The sequence below is a fragment of the Meleagris gallopavo genome, chromosome 12, assembly GCF_905368555.1.
Source record: "Meleagris gallopavo chromosome 12, MGAL_WU_HG_1.1, whole genome shotgun sequence".
Classification (NCBI taxonomy): Eukaryota; Metazoa; Chordata; class Aves; order Galliformes; family Phasianidae; genus Meleagris; species Meleagris gallopavo.
The window spans coordinates 14,595,062-14,612,374 of NC_139415.1; the positions used below are offsets into that span (position 1 = coordinate 14,595,062).

At 41.6% G+C, this 17,313-nt stretch overlaps 1 protein-coding gene across 2 annotated transcripts in view; it reads left to right on the plus strand.

The window, feature by feature from the left end:
* LOC104912861 (uncharacterized) overlaps positions 1-17,313 on the plus strand; it is a 53,184-nt gene that overhangs the window by 31,389 nt on the left and 4,482 nt on the right. Inside the window, exons 15-18 of one of the 2 annotated variants that reach the window (XM_085233563.1) lie at positions 2,311-2,373; positions 5,684-5,771; positions 6,542-16,046; positions 16,808-16,955. The gene's annotated coding sequence lies outside the window, so the exon portion shown is untranslated. Of the gene's footprint in view, positions 1-2,310; positions 2,374-5,683; positions 5,772-6,541; positions 16,956-17,313 lie in introns of both variants that reach the window. The other variant, XM_085233562.1, reaches the window with a different exon arrangement.

Genomic DNA, 17,313 nt, shown 5'->3' on the forward strand with positions numbered 1-17,313 from the left:
ATCACAGAATATCCTGAGTTGGAAAGGATCCACAAGATTCATAGAGTCCTGGAGGGGACTCTTTGAGGTGTAGCAGCTCCCAGCTAAGTGCTGACTTCTTAACAGAGATGGAGCCCTTGATGCCATTTCTGATAACCTCCAGGTGGTAAGGAAGCTATGAAGTGATTCTGGGGTATTTGGCCTCTTCTCTATACATGCTGGAGGGAACCACCTGTGATGATGGCTTTAGATCATGGGTTTGGGTCTCTCCTCACTGAGAAGAGAAAGCCCCAAAGATTCTCTTGCACAGCCCAATGGTGTTGTGTTATCAGGAATGCAGATGAGATCTGGATACGTTCAACCTTAATAGAGCCAGCAAAGGCAATGTTGCTGCTATGAGAACTAGTTTTCAGAAATGTGTTGGTTGTTTTTTTTTTTTTTCAACTGTGGTTGAATTTAGTCCAAATTTAGTTCAAATTAAGCTCATCAAATTTATTTCAGAATCAAGTTTAACCCTCCAAAAATTTGGAGTCATTTTTACAGCTTTCAGGGAAGGACTGAGCGGAGCTGAGGAAGCGGCTATCAGTGCTTTGATATCATCTTCCTTGCTGTCTTTCTTTTTAGTGTTTTTCTACCATGCACCATGAGGCCTGGCCAGGATATTACCTTGAAGTAGACACATGTTGTAGAAACCAAGAATTATAGACCGGCTTGGGTTGGAAGGGACCTCAAAGATCATGTAGTTCCAACCCTTCTGCCACAGGTAGAGATGCTGGCTGCTAGATCAAGCACTACATTTGGACATTTGCTGAGTTCTGAGCCTGATCCAGCACACCCACCCTCTGAACAGGGCACAAAGACAGGCAGCAAGGATCTTGTCAGCCTTTCCATCAACCATGCAAGACAAAATAGTGTTTAAATACACTACTGAATCGTGCAGTATTGGACCTGTTCAGACTTAAGAAATGCCTTCAAGTCAGAGATCAGGCTGCGAGGTACCACCAGTATAATTGTGACTATGCAACAGTCCATAATGCATCAGCCCTAATGTGAAGTTATTACTGGAGTCTCAGTGCTGATACCTGTGTTAAGCCTCTGAGCACTGCCCAGTGTGAACTATGTGTTTCCACAAGACTGAGCAGACCCAGACAGAGCTGATTGCTCTTGCAGTTAATAAAAAGCGCTGCACTTTCTCTCTTGACAATCCCGACACCTGAGTGCTTCCTACGTATGACAGTTAGCACATTCTGGTTGCTCAGTGGCCTGTGAGAAATGAGCCTCTTCTCAATTTAGTTCCTATCATCAGACAAGCGGTACACACAATAAAAAACACACCTTGACAGTCAGCCCCCAAAGTAGCCCCAGGGACTGAGGGCTTAGACTTCCCTTTCTCTCATATACGATCCCCGTTAAATTGATACAATTTATTGGAGAGGATTCTCTCCCTACCACCTCCAGGTAAATCAGGTAGCTTTACCGAGGTCGCTCCAGTTCAGTATCAAAGCACAGCATAGCCTGGAGGAGAGGAAACTCTCCTGACCCCACCAAGTTTCTTCTTGAGCTTGTCAGGCTCCCCACGATCAGGGAAGCATAAGAGCACTGTCTATGCATACAACAGCATTTTTTACTTCTTCAGCTTTCCACTTTTGGCTTTGTGTCGTTGGCCAAGGAGCTGCCTTTCCTGCAGTTAACAGCATCAGGCTGGGTAGGATCTCCTTCCTTCCCAGGACAGAGAGAAAGCTATATGGCAAAGGGCTGGGGAAGGGGGAAGCGGATGGATGCTGCACGGGCATGGCTTCAGCCCAGCCGAGCCCGTCAGGTCATGTCAAACAGAGCTAATATAAATGTCAGTGTGCTGTTTCAGCGGTGAAAAATCTTGTTTGTTGCAATGCAGTTCATTTTCAGTCTTCCAGCTCTATGGATGCTATCATCTGACAAGTCTGGCCAGTACCCTCTGCCAAAAATACACACACGCTCAACATTTCTCAGGATTTCCCCCCCCACACCCCACCCTGTGAAATACTTCTGTCAGATTTCTTCTGTGAGACACGACACTGTCCACACCTTCCAGATAATGAGTTTAACATTTCAAGGACAGAAGCTCTCAATCTCAGCGAGACGCGGGAAAGATCTGCAGTCTTGATTTGGGGCAGGTGCCGCCGTGGCGGTGCTCTTCTAAGCTCCTTTGGCATCCTCTGTTTTAAGGTAATCAAAAGCAGTAGTAAGAGATGACACAGAGCTCAAAGTCCCTTCGTTACTATTGTTATAGGTAAACAGGATGTTGTTATTAACAGTAGTTTAAATTCTTTTCTCACTGTTCCTTGCTTTTAGAATAAATGTGACGCCCTTTTGGCAGCTCAGGCTGGAGCTGGAATCTCCTCTGGTCTCATCCTGGTGAGTTGTCTGGTCCACTCCAGCTCCACTTCTCTACATATGAGCAATTTTTGTCTCCTAACAGTGTCCTCTCCTCCTCCAACCCTGGTCCCAGCTTCTAACATCTCCTTTCAACTGCATTTTTTTACTTCTTCCTCTACTTTCCCTTCATTTATGGCACACTCTGTATGTAATAAATTAAAGGAAGATGAACAAGTTGAAGATACTGTTTATGTTAGAAGTCTTAGTACGTGCGTGCCCCAGGTCATTGCAGAAGTAAGAAAAGAAAGATTTTGTGGAGGGAAAATTAGAAATTCACAGTCAGCTTCTGATGATGGCTCACCATTCATGTGTAAATGTAAAAGGTACTCCCTGGAATTTTACTTTAGAACAAAACAATTGCCTCACTTGACATATATTGTTAAATTCCAGCCCAATTTCTACAAAAGAGGACAGGTTCTAAAATAATTTTTTGTTCTCCTTTTCCCTACACTAAACTAAGCATATTTTCTTACATTTGGTGTGCTTTACTGCATAATAATAAATTTATAAGAGCTCCCCTACCTATCACTTTCTGGAATTATAAAACACATGCTCCCACCTGCAGTCTACAATACTAGTATTTACAAGCTTGTATAGGAATTGCAATATTTTTCCTGCAAGTTTTTTCTGTATTTTTTGTTTCCAGCTGCTAATAGCTCATAGAATTTAGAAGATCTTGAGGTGAAGGTGTGACTTAAACACATACTATAAAACTCTGAAAGTACCCACTGTACTTCAGGGTAAAGGCTGTATAGTTTATTATATCTGCATATTCTCTAGAGCTTTAATGACTGCTTAGAATCACAGATTCTTGGGTTGGAAGGGACCTTAAAGAGAAGCCAGCCCCAACCCTTGCCATGGGCTGGTTGTCACCAACCAGAGCAGGCTGCCCAGTGCCCCATCATCCAACATGACATATGAAGACCCCACTGCCACTACATGGCTGCTTCTACAAATAAACTCTGGATGCTCTTGATGACTTCTTTGAAGTGAAAATTGAATCAAGTTGTTCTGCCCTTCTTCCTCCTTCCACCATCTCAGTGTCAAGCATTTTTCTTCTCTTTTTATACCCTTATAACCTAGAAGTCTAATTTCAAGTCTTGATCTTTGGTTTCCCCTCTCAATTTCTTTCTCATACTTCTGAACCTTTCAGTGTTCTTTCTATTTCAGCTCTCGCAATAATGTGCTTTATTTTTTCAAGTTGTAAGTTTTTCTCTGCATCTCTGGAGCTCCCTTTCCTCTCTAGGCTTACACAGTTTTCTTTCTCCACCTCCTTTGTCCTCTGTACCCAACCATACCTCTCACTGAAATAACTCTCAAAAAAAAACCTTCCCCTATTTCTTCCTGGGCAAAAGCTAAGAGCAGAGAGCCAGCCCCAGGCTCTTGACCAATCAGCCACTTTTGACATCATTGCTTACTCTGTGAATTCTGCACATCTGTGACTCACTCCTTCACTGATGCTGCTCTTGTTGACTGAAGGAGGCCCTTCACCTCCATCCCCACCCTCCAATTTTGTGTTGACTTTGCACATACTAATCCTTTGCCTCTTCTGCTCCCATACTTTTCTCTTGGCAATCCTGTCTATGCGTACAAACCCAAACATCATTGCTATGAGAATGACTCATAAATCTATTCTGAGCTTTTTTTCTTTTATCCAAAAATGTGTCTATTTCTTACAGAGTTTTATTCATAATGAACAAACAGAAAAGACACTGAATTTTCTGGCCCTTCAGAAAACTAAAACTCTTGCAGAGGATTGGGATTGCTTGCTTTTATTCATGGAAACATCCCATTTTCTGGACAAATTGGATCATATTCCTGTGTTTTAAAATTGCTCTGTAAATGCAATTTCCCTAACTTATTGGTGTGACCAAGTCACATCTGTCTTGGCTACGTTCCCTGGCAGCCCTTTTCTCATGGCAGTTCTTCTGCTTCGTCAAATTGTTTCACCAAACACAAGCTACTCTTTGCTTTGAAGACATCCTCCTAATTCACATACATTGTACAGCTATGGCATGGTCTGCTGAAACCCTGCTGGCCATACTCAAATCAGAATCAGTTCCTCTGGTGCTTCTCTTTTGGCAGCCAGCATCATTCCAGCAGGCAGCACAGGGGAAAAGCAGGCACACACACAGCCCTCTACTGCCTGTGGCAGCCAGAGCACCTCTCCTCATACTGCCTCATCTGCTGACATAATCCATCAGCACCCACCGAAATCAAATGCAGCTAATTGGAAGGTGATGACAGCCAAGGGACTGCTGGATTTGCATGCTAATTCCTTTATTTTAGCATCCCACAGCCAAGCTACAGGTAAAATGAGACTGAGCGCTTCATTCCAGACAATTTCCTGTCTTCTATTCCACAGCACACAAGCACATATACCCGTATATTTTCTCTTGGCTTTGCTGTCCTGAAGCCAGAAATCAGCTGGAGATTGCATTACACGTGCTTTCCAAAAAAGCCAGCCAAGAACTGCAAGGGGCAACATGTTTTTGTCCTCTCACTGGGACAGGGCTGCAGACTGCAGCTGTAGATGAGCCTTTAAACATCAGAGCAGCACGACTGATGACTGCAGAGCAGAGCACTTTCTGCAGGCTGGGTTACAACTTCCTTGTGCCTTTTATGCCAGGGCATACAATGGATTCTCGGCTCTTGTTTCATGCAGAATTGTTGAATTATGCTTTGAGTATCCAACCTCTACCACTGTTCTACCTCTGGCGTCTGCCCTTGCTCCAAGTCTACCAATTATTTCCTTTAAGTGTCAGCAGCACACCAGGAACACAGAGATATAACCTTACTTCAAGTTGATGCTGTTAAACTATTGCTTGAAACTGTAGTCGCAGTTGACAAGTGCTACTTCAGTCACTAATAACAACTTCAGAAGTGCTAGTGGTGTCTTGGCTCTTAATGCTGTGGCTCAGAGCTCTGGGAACATCTTTCCAGGTCATTTAGAGCCATCCATCTGATCTGAAACAAGAGCAGTCAATCTCTTCATAGGCTCTGCTCCTTGCTTGCTGCAAGGTCCTCTGTTCATCCTCTCAGGGATGCAGCAGTGGCACATCTGGGCAGCTGGCTGCTTTCTGGAAAAACCCCATTTTGGGACACGCCTGTAAAAATGTCAGTGTTTGCATCAAGGAAAAGGTGAGGGGTCCACTGCCTAGCAGCTGAATACAGCCCTTTTGTGGGAGGAGGCTGTTGTCTCCTTGCCCCATCACGATTTTTCTTTAATTTTAATTTTAACTTTAATTTTAACTTTTTTTTTTTTTTTTTTTTTTTTTTTTTTAAGCAGGTTGAACTCTCCCCTGAGAAAGTCAGCTTGTCTGTATGAAAGGAGCAAGACAAACACTCGGACGTGAGTCCCAGCTTTGCAGCTGCAGGTAGGAAATACTTTTCCTTTCCTTTCACACTCCCTTATTTTCAGGCCCAGCTCCTTCAGACTAATCAAGACATCTGAAATATCTCAGAGCCAGAGGCTTCACTGTTTGGCAGGGATCGCAAACATTTCCATTATACTTTGGCAGGTTTTTGGCACAGTCTAAGGATAAATTGGGAAGAGAGTAATTTAAGACAAGGCCAGATCATCTAGGTCACTGAGCCTTCTGCCTTCTGAGATGCTCAGTCCAAAACAACTTCCACTTTTCCTTTGCCTCTTGCACATAACAAGACACAGTGTGGTATAACAAACCAAGTATGGCTTTCCAACAGAAGAAAATATGTCAGGTTTTAAGTCTCCTTGTCATGTCAGTGTCTTCATCTAAATTCTGAAGCTATATTTTGTGTAGCCCAGCCTTGGTCTAATGTCTTTTAGAAAATGATGCTCATTTAATTCCTGAAATGTGAAATCTAGGTCTCAGGTCAAGAGCATAGATGTTCTTTAGCTGAAAAATTCAGATCCATCAGAGACTGTCTCAAGGAGTCTATAACTTCTCAGACTTTGGATTGCACCTTGACTCTTGCATCCATATATATAGTCTTTTGAAGAGTGGGATCTAAATAAAAATAACCTTGAAGGATGGGGAACATTTTACACCCCCACCCCTTCAGTTTATTGGAAGGTAAAAGACTTCTTCAGGGCCACAGCTTGTCTGCACTGAACAAATAGTCAGGATTCAGCTTAATATTTATCCCTCCCTCATTCTGTATCCAGACCAGGACTGCTTTGTCAGGCAGCAGTTGGATGAGACTTGATGGGAGAATCACCCAAGACAAGAAGTGCAAAGGGGTTTACCACTGCAGAGACATGGAAGCACCTCAGCTAGGACAGCGCTGTTTTGTTGAATGATGCATGTGCTCCCAGTAACTCAGGTCAGAAAGGAGCTGTCAGAGACCTGCCTCTCTTGAAAAGCATGTGGATTTCATCTACACAAGCATAACTGCTATTACTGTCAGTGGTAATATTCCCTTCTTGACACGTATGTATTATTATTAATCTTCCAAGCTATTTCTAAGCTATTAACTTTACAAAACCCACAGAGACTGTTAAGGACAATGGAGTTGAGCCCGTTCCACAGGCAGGGAAAATGCACTAGATGCTATCGTTAGATTGATTTGGGAGAAAAGAAAAAATAAACCCAGTTCTTCTCTTAGTAGTCATATGGACAACTTAAATCTAGTTCCAAACAATCAAAAATCATCCCTTCATGGCTGCTACATGACAGATCTCTGGCCAAGCCACATACGCTCTGGTAGCAATAGGCTTAGATACATTTTTTGCCAGGCAAGTTTCTAACCTTCAGAAGCTGTGTTAGCTATGGGCAGGACATAGCAATAGCACAGGGAAATTTTCATCCTCAATGAGAAATACCTCTGGGACAAAGGAAAGATTGTGTGGCATTTAGAACAGATTGTGTACACGTATGAGAAGGCAACAGAAAGCTCATTCGGAAGGCAGCTGCTTCTTTATATCCTCTCCATGTGTATGAACTTATGGTTGTATGAACAGCCACATCCAGTTATTGAAGTATTTGATGATCCAAAGTGCTCACGGCCTTCTTATTTCATCTCATTCATCACAGAAGCCTCGTACAACCTTTTTACAGGTGTCAGCCCCCAGTAAATACAATAGCTCACCAATAAAGGATGGTGTCTCCCTCTGTCAGGAGGACTGTAGCATCACTGGTATTTATGAGGTGGTACTTTTGATATGATGCTTATTTAAAATTTGTAAAAGAAAAAAAAAAAAATGTAATAAATCTATGCATTCTTCCTAAGCAGCCATTGAAAGTCTGAATGCTCTTCTCCTTTCCAAAAGCATCAGGCGTTTAATGTTTGCTAAGTTGTTTTTACATGAATTAGGGCATTTGAATGAAGCACTGTCACTTACAAAATCACGCTGTTGTCTCCAGCTAATTTTGTGTTAGCGGCTCTTTTAAACTGCTAAATCTAGTTTTTAGTGTATGATGATTTTGTTTTGTGATGGTGTAAAACAGCTGCTACTTTTCTGATGAGTTGCCTATTTTCCATTTTATGTCTCTGCAAGATGTTGAGTTTCATCATGGCCCAGTCTGACAGGCAGCTGAGAAGAACCTGCAAAAAAAAAACAACCAAAATTACACAAAAAGCAAAGATCTCTCAGCCCAGGACTTCAGCCATCCTTATGTCCAGACTTCAGAATGATTGATCTTCCTTCCTTCCTTCTCAGTTTTAACCCTGAGGTCATTAGGGCTCTTCTGAACTTATTGGGCACCAAGCTGTTATCGTCATCACATTGTAGCTGCTTGTGAGTCAGGGAATGGAAGCAAGAACCAGGCTGCCCATGAAACAGTACCCCCCACTTCTGGGCATTTCTCTTAAGGCTAATTTCTATTGCCCTTCTGCAAGGTATCTTGCACTTAGTGCTTACCAGAAGTGCCATGGGGTGTTCTGTATGTTGCCCTGTAGATACTTTGCTACAACTTTCCCATAGAGATAAGCAACCCTTCTTTGTTCAGTGGCATAAGGCTGAACAATTATCTTTGGTCTCTCTTGTCTCCTGTGTCCTCCTGGCTGGCATTTGTTCCATGTGCACAAAAGCAAGAAAATGGTGAAGCATGAAAGCAGTGCTTAAGGAACTCCTCAAAGAGATGAAGGCTGAGATCTTACCAATAATAAGCCACACTCCATAAAAGGATCTTAGATTTGGACAGACAAATTGGAAGCATCTTGCCTCCTCGATTCTTCCTTCCCTTTGTCCTCACACCTCTCTCCAGAACAGCACTCAGGCTTTTCCAAAAGCTGTGCAACCCATTGAACAGGAGTGGTCCAAACTATTATGGAGATCTTAAACTGCCAAATTGATACAAGCTAAAATTGATTGCCTACTGAGCTTGTGAAATGAAGTGCTAGAAAGTGCATAGAGAGAAATAGGAAAGGAGTGCTAAGGAATTTGCTTCTTTATGCTTCTTTTTTTTCCCCTACTTTTCCTTTGCATGCAACACCATCATTATCTTTCCAAGTCATCTTGCCTTAATGACTTCTGCATCTCCCTCTCTCAATAATCATTGGACTGTTTCTCCTGGTATTTCCAACATATAAGGTATTCTCAATTTGTCTTCTAATTTGCCTGTTGCCGTGTCACTGCTGAAGAACTGCACAAGTGATTCAAAGTCAAACCCAGAGGGAAAATTGATGATATGGACAGTATGACATTTAATCCCCCCTCAAGCTAAAACTCCTTTTTAACTTTATAAATCTAAAAATCCTCCCTTAGCCTGTTTCATTCTATTCTGCATTGGTTTTATTAGCACCCTCATCACCAGAGCATCTGAACACCTTCGAGTAGTACATTAAGCAACGTGACTAACATCTGTCACATATAGTTTTCTTGCTCTCTCAGCATCCTTAAAATGAATTTAGTGCTTGTGTTGGATCAATAGCGCTGGAGACAGATGGTCTCTGTTCAGCCCCAGCAGGGGCACAGCACGAGGTAGACCCCTGGATGGACCCCCCAGCCTGCTGCCCTTCTGCCATCACACCCTTTTTTGGTCCAGATTTGGACCAAATTTACTCTTAGCAGGTCAGAGAAGTCAGAGCAATGCTGGGAAGTCAGATGAGGCACTCAGTGGTGAATTTCTGCTGCCGGGAGCCTTCAACAGAGACAGCAGTTTGAGCCACTTGAACTCATGTCAATACAGGTCCTGTGTTGGGTAGGATGGTAGTTGTATCCTATGGAGCAAAATCTAAGCATCCTGAGGCACTGTGATTTCAAGCAATATGTTTTCTTAATGGGACAAGTATGCTTTACCTAATTTTGCTTTGAGTGCATGGGATTGTTATTGCTCAGTGGCCTCACGCAGGTGTTTAAGCAGTTCTACAGTGTGATTTTTCAATAGTGGCATAAGGTTTTATTGACTGTTACCTAAAGAGTAACTTCAAAGTAAATGAGCATATGCAGCCAATTGTGATGGATGCATGTGGGGCTATGGCAGAAAACTCATGAGCTGGTGACTTCTTTGTCACAGTCTGTTGTTTTTTGGGTAAGAGTATAACGTAACTGGAACAGGACTCTATTTTTCATACAGTAAGAAGAATTGGGAGAATTTATTTATGTTTCCCCTGAAAACTGTTGGCTTTTCAGTTCTGATAACGTGAATGTGCTGAGGAAAATTCTAGGTAAATAAAATTCTGATGTTTGTCACAATACTGGGGTATAGGGTATATTTTGGTGTGTGATAACTGAGATTAGAGCAGTTTTGAAGCATGATAGAGCTCTGATTCAATGTAAAACTTTGCCTTGTTCTGTGCCCATCCTTGCAGATATTCAAGGTCAGGCTGGACTGGGCTCTGAGCAACTTGATTGAGCTGTAGACGTCCCTGTCCAGAGCAGGGAAGTTTGACTAGATGACCTTTAAGGATCTCTTCCACTCAAATGCTTCTATAAAACCCAGAGGAGCAATAATCTTTACTTCTCACTGTTCTTTCCAATCCATAAGAAGCCAGCCGAGGCTGGTTGGAAACCCTGTCCCTCCTTCAGGACTCAGTCAAGCCATGGTCTGAAGCCCTTCTCTGTACAAAACCCTAGACTGTGCTACAGATCTAGCAGTAATGGAAATATGAGATATCTGATCAAGAAAGATAAATACATCTATTTCAGAATACATAATCCTACCACATATGTGAAGTAGTTTAACCATTAGCAAGTTGTCAAGTGTTACTGAATGGAGTTAAACTCTTAATTTCTGTGCAGGATCAATTCTGTTTCCTCCCCCCTTTTCTCCCCTTCCCAGTACAGTAAGCTTTTATACGATACACATTGCAGCGCCTGGGGCAGATGACACTTGCCAAGGGGCTTGATGATCAATTCTGATACAAATCTGACATGAAAAGTCTTGAGAGAATCTGGATCAGATGATCAATGGGAGACAGAAATCCACATTTAATGCTGTGCTGCTCCTAAATGTCTATGCCTGTCTCAAACCGAGATCCAAAAGCAAGCACAATCCACAGAGACAACATATGGACGGGTACAAGGACAGAGGTGTGAGGATGGCATTTCACATGCCCTTTCTGAAATGAATGTCGTGGAAGTATTACATGTAGGATTGACAGCCCTTCAGGTTTAAGTATGAAGTTAATCATAAAAACATGGATCAGAGAAATGCTAGTGATCACTTTACCACCAAGTCTGTGCTACAGAGTCCATGGGCAGAAAATAGTTTTCATTTCATTTTTATTTCTGTAAAAATCTGTTAGATTTGCGTCTCTGACTCAAAGATGAAAGAGAGACCTATTACCAGCTTCAGACCTTGGAGCCATGCCTTCGTTTACCACCAGTCGGTTTTGCTCCTCTTCCTATTTCTCCCCAAACCTGGCTGCATCTGAGTATTCATGAATGCACTTTATTATTTCTCCCCTCACAGTTGCTTTTTTCTTCCCACACCTGCCAACATTAGCTCCTTCCCTTGAATCGTGCTGCCATACAGCCTAATGCATGTGATCTTCATGCCAAGACATTATTTAATTTCCCAACAAAGTTCTTTTGGCATGGAATGAGCAGTAAGTGCACAGGAGGGGAGGCATAGATGGAGTGGGAAGGGAAACGAGAAGGAAGAAGGACTCCGATGCATATTGCCTCTGGCTTCAGACATGAGTGGTTTCGGGAAGTGGCTGGGGAGCAGCATGGGTGGGGTGGTGGTGGCAACAGGGGGTTTGTGGATGGCAGGTTGCTGAATCAGGAACCCTGACACTTGTGAAGTACTCTGTCAGGAACATTAAGTATCCAAAAGTGATAAAGCTTCAATTTGCTAGTCCATTAGACTAATTACTGCAATAATTAAGTAACTACTTGATTAGAACTAATGGGTACCTAATTATCCAGGAGAAAAGTATCAGGTGGCAATTATCAGGTGGCAATTAATAGACTGGAGTTAATGTCTTAGCACTGTCTTTGTATGAATTCATAAGCAAGGTAAAGAAAACAAACAATAACTTATTAATATTTATTGGTGCCACAGTGTTTTTCAGCTTGTTTCATTTACACAGAACCAATTAGTGAAAAGACAGTTATTGTTGCAAAGACGTAAAGTGACTGAAGCAGGAGTTTGATTTTAAAGTAACAGGATCACATTAACACTTATAAGCAAAGACAAATGGATATCAGCCAGGGACTTGGTTCTGGTGCTGCTAATTCATCAACAGAAGAAATCAGAGTAATTGAGCTCAGTATTAATAATGAAACACACAGGAAGGCAGCTCTGGTCTTAATGGGGTTCACTTTGGTATTGGCCCCTCCTTGGATCCTCATCAGCATTTTCTACAGTGCATGGAAAACAGAGAGAGCACCTACCTGGATGAGGGAGAGCATCCTGTGGGCATGGGTGGGAGACATCATAATAACATCTTCCAGATCAATGCTGCAAGCTCTCTGAAGGAGACGGCTTTCCTGGGCAGACACTGCCTGGTTGCAAAGTTGCTACAGATGCAGTTTCCGTAATGAAGGCAGTGGAACTCAATTCTTGCCTGTATGCTGGTTTACCTGTGTAGAGAAACCATGGGGACATTCCCATTCCCAATATTTCTCCTTTGTTTAGCACCCATCTGAAACACCGCTGGTAATTTCTGTGTGAGAGAGGTCCAAAGCTAAACTGAACCTGCTCTAGATCTTGGATGCTTTGAGTGTATTTTTATAGTTGTTTTCTTTTGTTGGCCATGCAAAGGGCCAACTTCTCAGATGGAGTACACCGATGTCCTTTCTTGGATGTCAACAGAACAGTAGTGATTTACGTGGAATCAAACTATGACCTACGATCTACATTTCCCGCTCTCCAAATTCAAGAGTCTTTAAATTTCCCAACAGAAAAATGAGAAAGCACAGGGAATTCCTTCCTATGTATTTTTATGGCCGTAAACAATCATTGTTCTTCTTAAATGAGCTTCAGACCAAAACTATTGTGCGTGCAAAGGATCTCCTTGTCTCTCTGCAGGAGAGCTCATATTAGCAATAATTACTCTCGTGAGTAAGCGTTTCTACAGTGTGATATGCAGTGAGTTGGCAACTGCTTGTAGAGAACAGAGCGAAGCCTGGGTTCGCTCATAAACTTTAATCCTTTAAAATTTAACTGTTAGTAAATGAAAGACTGAATTATCAGATGGATTTATGTCAGCGCAGTGAGATAGAGCTCTGCAAAGCTCCTCTTTGTGGAGGCTGAGGATCTGGCCCTTGCAAAAGCTGTTCTCCCCCCTCTATCCTTTTCTCCGTGGTATAAATAAATGAAAGGTGTCCTAATCATATTTTAGACTGTGTGCAGAGTCACATGCTAAACCATAATGTCTCTGTATTAGAACATGTGGAATGATAAATGGAGATAAATCTAAAATTTATAGAACATGAACATTTGCATAAACTGCAATATCCAAACATATAGGCTGTTAAGTAACAATTGTCACAAAGGGCATAAAAAATTCAACTTTGTTTCATAAAAAGAACTCAAATTCCTAACATGATTAAGATAATATATCATTTGTTCCTATCTTATTAAAGGCGTAATTGTTGTTAGACACAGAAGTGGCATTAAGTCTAATCTGGCTTTATATATGTACAAATAGAATAGGAGGTGAATGTGAAAATTGATGCTTTTGGTGATCCATAGGCATTTTATTAATGTTTGAATAATAACTGCCTGGAGGGCCTGTTATAAATTAAAGGGACGAATTGAGATATAAATTTTTATGAGGACTAGTTATACATTTCCATTATGTGTTTAAAAATGAAGGAATTACTGTGAACACAGCAGAACTCACATTTATTTGAGGTGATTTGGATGGAAGGGAAGGTGCAGTGAAGGAAGCTGCATGCTGGCTGTAAGAAAGATGTATCTGTCCCTTTGAAGAGATATATCATATGTCACGCATGAACTCGGTTCTACAGGAGACTTTTCTCTGCAGCTGATTTCGCATGATTATTTATTTGACAACAGCAAGTGATGATATAGCAATAAGTTTTAGGCCACTTAGAAAAGAATGCTTATTCCTAAATCACAGAGGAGTTCCCCAAACCCAACCGTTGTCAAACCAGAGTTAATCTAGTAGAGGAACCCAGTAATTTCTTTGGTATTTATTTCTCATTATTCCTCCTGTCTGGATATACACATCTTCATTTGCAGTGCATTCGCATGTCCTGCAGTGTATCTCAGAACTTCCTCCTGCCCCTTGTTGTGGCTGACTGCAGGAACTCAGCTCTCATTGCTGGGTGGATACCATACTCCCTTCGCTGTCCACCAGAGCAGATGTCCTGTAAGATCCACAGTTAGTCCCATCAATGTGCTTTTCCCATGACATGGAGGGTGAAGATAACCCAGTATCTTCAACGAGTCAGGCACTTTGGCCTGAGAATACATCTTTTCATGACAGAGAGGATGCATTATCCCAGTACTTAGGCAATCACTTACTGTATAGGGGAACTCTTTTCCACTTCCTTGTTTGTTGCTGCTGACCTCTGAGGGCGAAGCCTTTTAGATCAAATTCTTCAGGTTATTTTGTATTTAACCTTTATTTAAAGCCTTGATTTTTCTTGATTTTGATAGATGCAAGGAAACTGAATATCCCAGAGGTCCTGACCTATTTTCTCAGTGTGGCAGTTCGTTGCCTGTAAAACAAGGAGACTCAAACAAGTGGTTTGAGGAGGAAGGTGTTCATTGGTGTGACACTGAGAGAGATGATTGTGTAGTACCATCTGCAGATATGCCAGACCAATATAGCAGTTGTGCTAGTGCGTTCTGGTGGTGCTTTATTGCAAGACACACAGCATAGAGGTCTTCCTGCTGTCTTTCATTTAAATGAATTAATTTGCAATTTTTTTGTTGTTGCTCCTCCCAAGCACCACTCTAATCAAACTCATGAGGATTAGGCAAGTATTTCCTGTTTGGACTAGGCCTGATTCCTTGTGAAATATGTTTGGCTGGTGCTCCTGGTTTGCAGAGAGCCCCAAATCTTAAAGAACTTCATACAACTGTCCTGATTGTGTGGGATCTGTTTTTGAAAATACCTTCTGACTAGCTCCAAAGCAGCAAAAGCTCTTCTCCAGTCAGTAGAAGCCTTTTCTAAATGTGCTGGACAAGTGAATTATTAGACAAAAGAATTCCACTGTCTCCCCAAAGTATATTTTTTTCTCTGTGTGTTATTCAAAGGACAAATTCACAAGAGTTTCTTCAGGCAAGGTGCAGGGGAACGTTATAGTGAGTAAGTTCTATGACAGAATTAGCAAATGTATTAAGTACAGTGCCAATCTGGTATAGCAGAAATGACTAAATACCCATCAGGGCCTGTCACTCGTCAAGAAGTGAAATCTTAGACCCATTTAAGTCAATGACAAATGTTCACAGAATCTGGCTGCAAGTTAATAAATGTTTGGAGCCTGTATAACTCAGACTCTGATATTTGTCAAATTAATTATTTGATTGATCTTATTGTCTGTCAAAAAATTCTTTGTGGATTTGGAATGTTTTGGTTTTACTATCTATAATTTTGAGGAAGAAAACCTCACACAAGAATAGGGGATATGTCATTGCAAGTTTTATGCTGGGTCACAGACAGCTATTATACGTAATATGAAATAATGTAGCTGAATATGGAATTGTAAAATGTTCAAAATGGACCAGCTGGGGTTGTATCTTCTGCCTCCTTTTGGTCATTTCCTGGTTTGGGAGTGCTTTAATATTCAATCTGAACTTTCTTCTATCATATTCTTTTCACTAGAATACATATACACAAAATGAAAGAAAATAACTCCACACGTACACCAATTCCTTCAGCTTACCCTTGCCTCTAACACAAAACACAGGATTTCAAGACTATATACATCAGGTGTTTTCAGCAAAGTAGCAGCAGCAGCAGCAAATCATAGACATTTGTCATTCCTTGGAGCTGTCTGACAGTTCTGACAATTCATTAGGCTGGGCTGAAAAGAGGTTTAGAAAGCAAAGGAAGGATCACAGGTAGTGGAGTTGCTTTTGCATGATCCAGTAATAGCTGATTTGTATCATTTTTGGTGATGGATACACTGTTCAGATTAAACTCAGCTGAATTTTTCACCCTTATTCATCTCTTTTTCTTTTTCTCTTCCACAAGGAGCTTCCGGGCACATTAGTCTAGATTTAGACCTCAATTTATCCCAAGAAGTAGATGCCAAGAAAATTTTTCCCGGTAACTACTGATATCTGTGGCTTATGAGAAGTGCGGTGAGTTTTGCTATTCAGTTTCTACCCAGCGAGGCTTTTCTTTTTCGTCATGTCTGAGGTATATTCTTCTGCACAGCTATTTCATGACATGTGTCATTCTTCAAAGTCAGAGTCATTCCCACCAGAGTGTATGCAAACCAAACCTCTGCCTTTGTTCAGTGATAAGTGCTTCCATTATCCTTCTCTTTCCACTTACTGATTTGCTTTTGAGACTTGTACACAAGCAATTTCTTGACTTGAAGGCAAATCTGTTGCAATAACGCTGAATCTGCAGAATAGACCACCTGGAAAATATTTGATCTTCCGCTGGAAAACATTTTGCTTTTGCAGGTTGGTAGACTGTCTCAAATAATGCCACAATGTAAAATGTCTGGGTCAAATTTTGAGTTGATGAGGCAGTGCTGTCTGACCAGAATATCCTTGGGGTCAGGGAGATGATGGTCTCGAGGATCAGTGCTATCATGGAGCATGCTTTGCCCTGCAGACAATGAATAGGTTTCCATCTTCATTGTATCTGCTTTATAGTTGCTTCAGAAGAAGCACTCTGAGATTGATCCTGACCCTCTACTGTTACATGTATGTCCACAAGAGCAATGTTTGATTTTGATAAGCATATATATATTCTTTTTTCATATGGGAAGAATTTTCCCAGAATCTCAAAACCATTGGTAAAGTTGTAACCAATTCTAACTTTTGCATTTTTCTTCCCCCCACCCCCACGATTAAAAATGCCAACAACACCACCTGGAAATCCATCTCAGATGCCACTCCTTCAAGCAGAGTTTCCCACTTGTATCGAACCAGGAGTTTTGGACCATCGTGGGACTACCTGAAAATAATGCTGTGGTTCTGATTCCTCCAGTGTGTCTTCATAGACCTGATGTCAGCTTCTTTTTTGTGGAGATGAAGGTATTTCTGGCTCTGTGATTCCATGGGTAGGACTATAAGGCGATAAATGGTGACACTTGTGGATGTTGGCTTATGTGTTGCGTTGCCTGTCTTGCCTCCTTATTTGCTTGTAGGTTGTGTGATTTTAGCAGTTGGTCATGAGCGGCAGGCGGCACTTGTTGGTTTGTTACTCTGGAGTTATGAGTGTGGGCTGAACTGTTGGCATTAATTATTTTTAATAGTGAGTCAGACACTGAATTATAGGATCTTTTCCATGGATAGGAGAACAAACAAAGAAACAAATGGCCCTCCTCTCCCACCCCCAACATAAGTCACATTTTGTCTCCTCTGACCTCAACCACCCCTTAAATTTTGTATC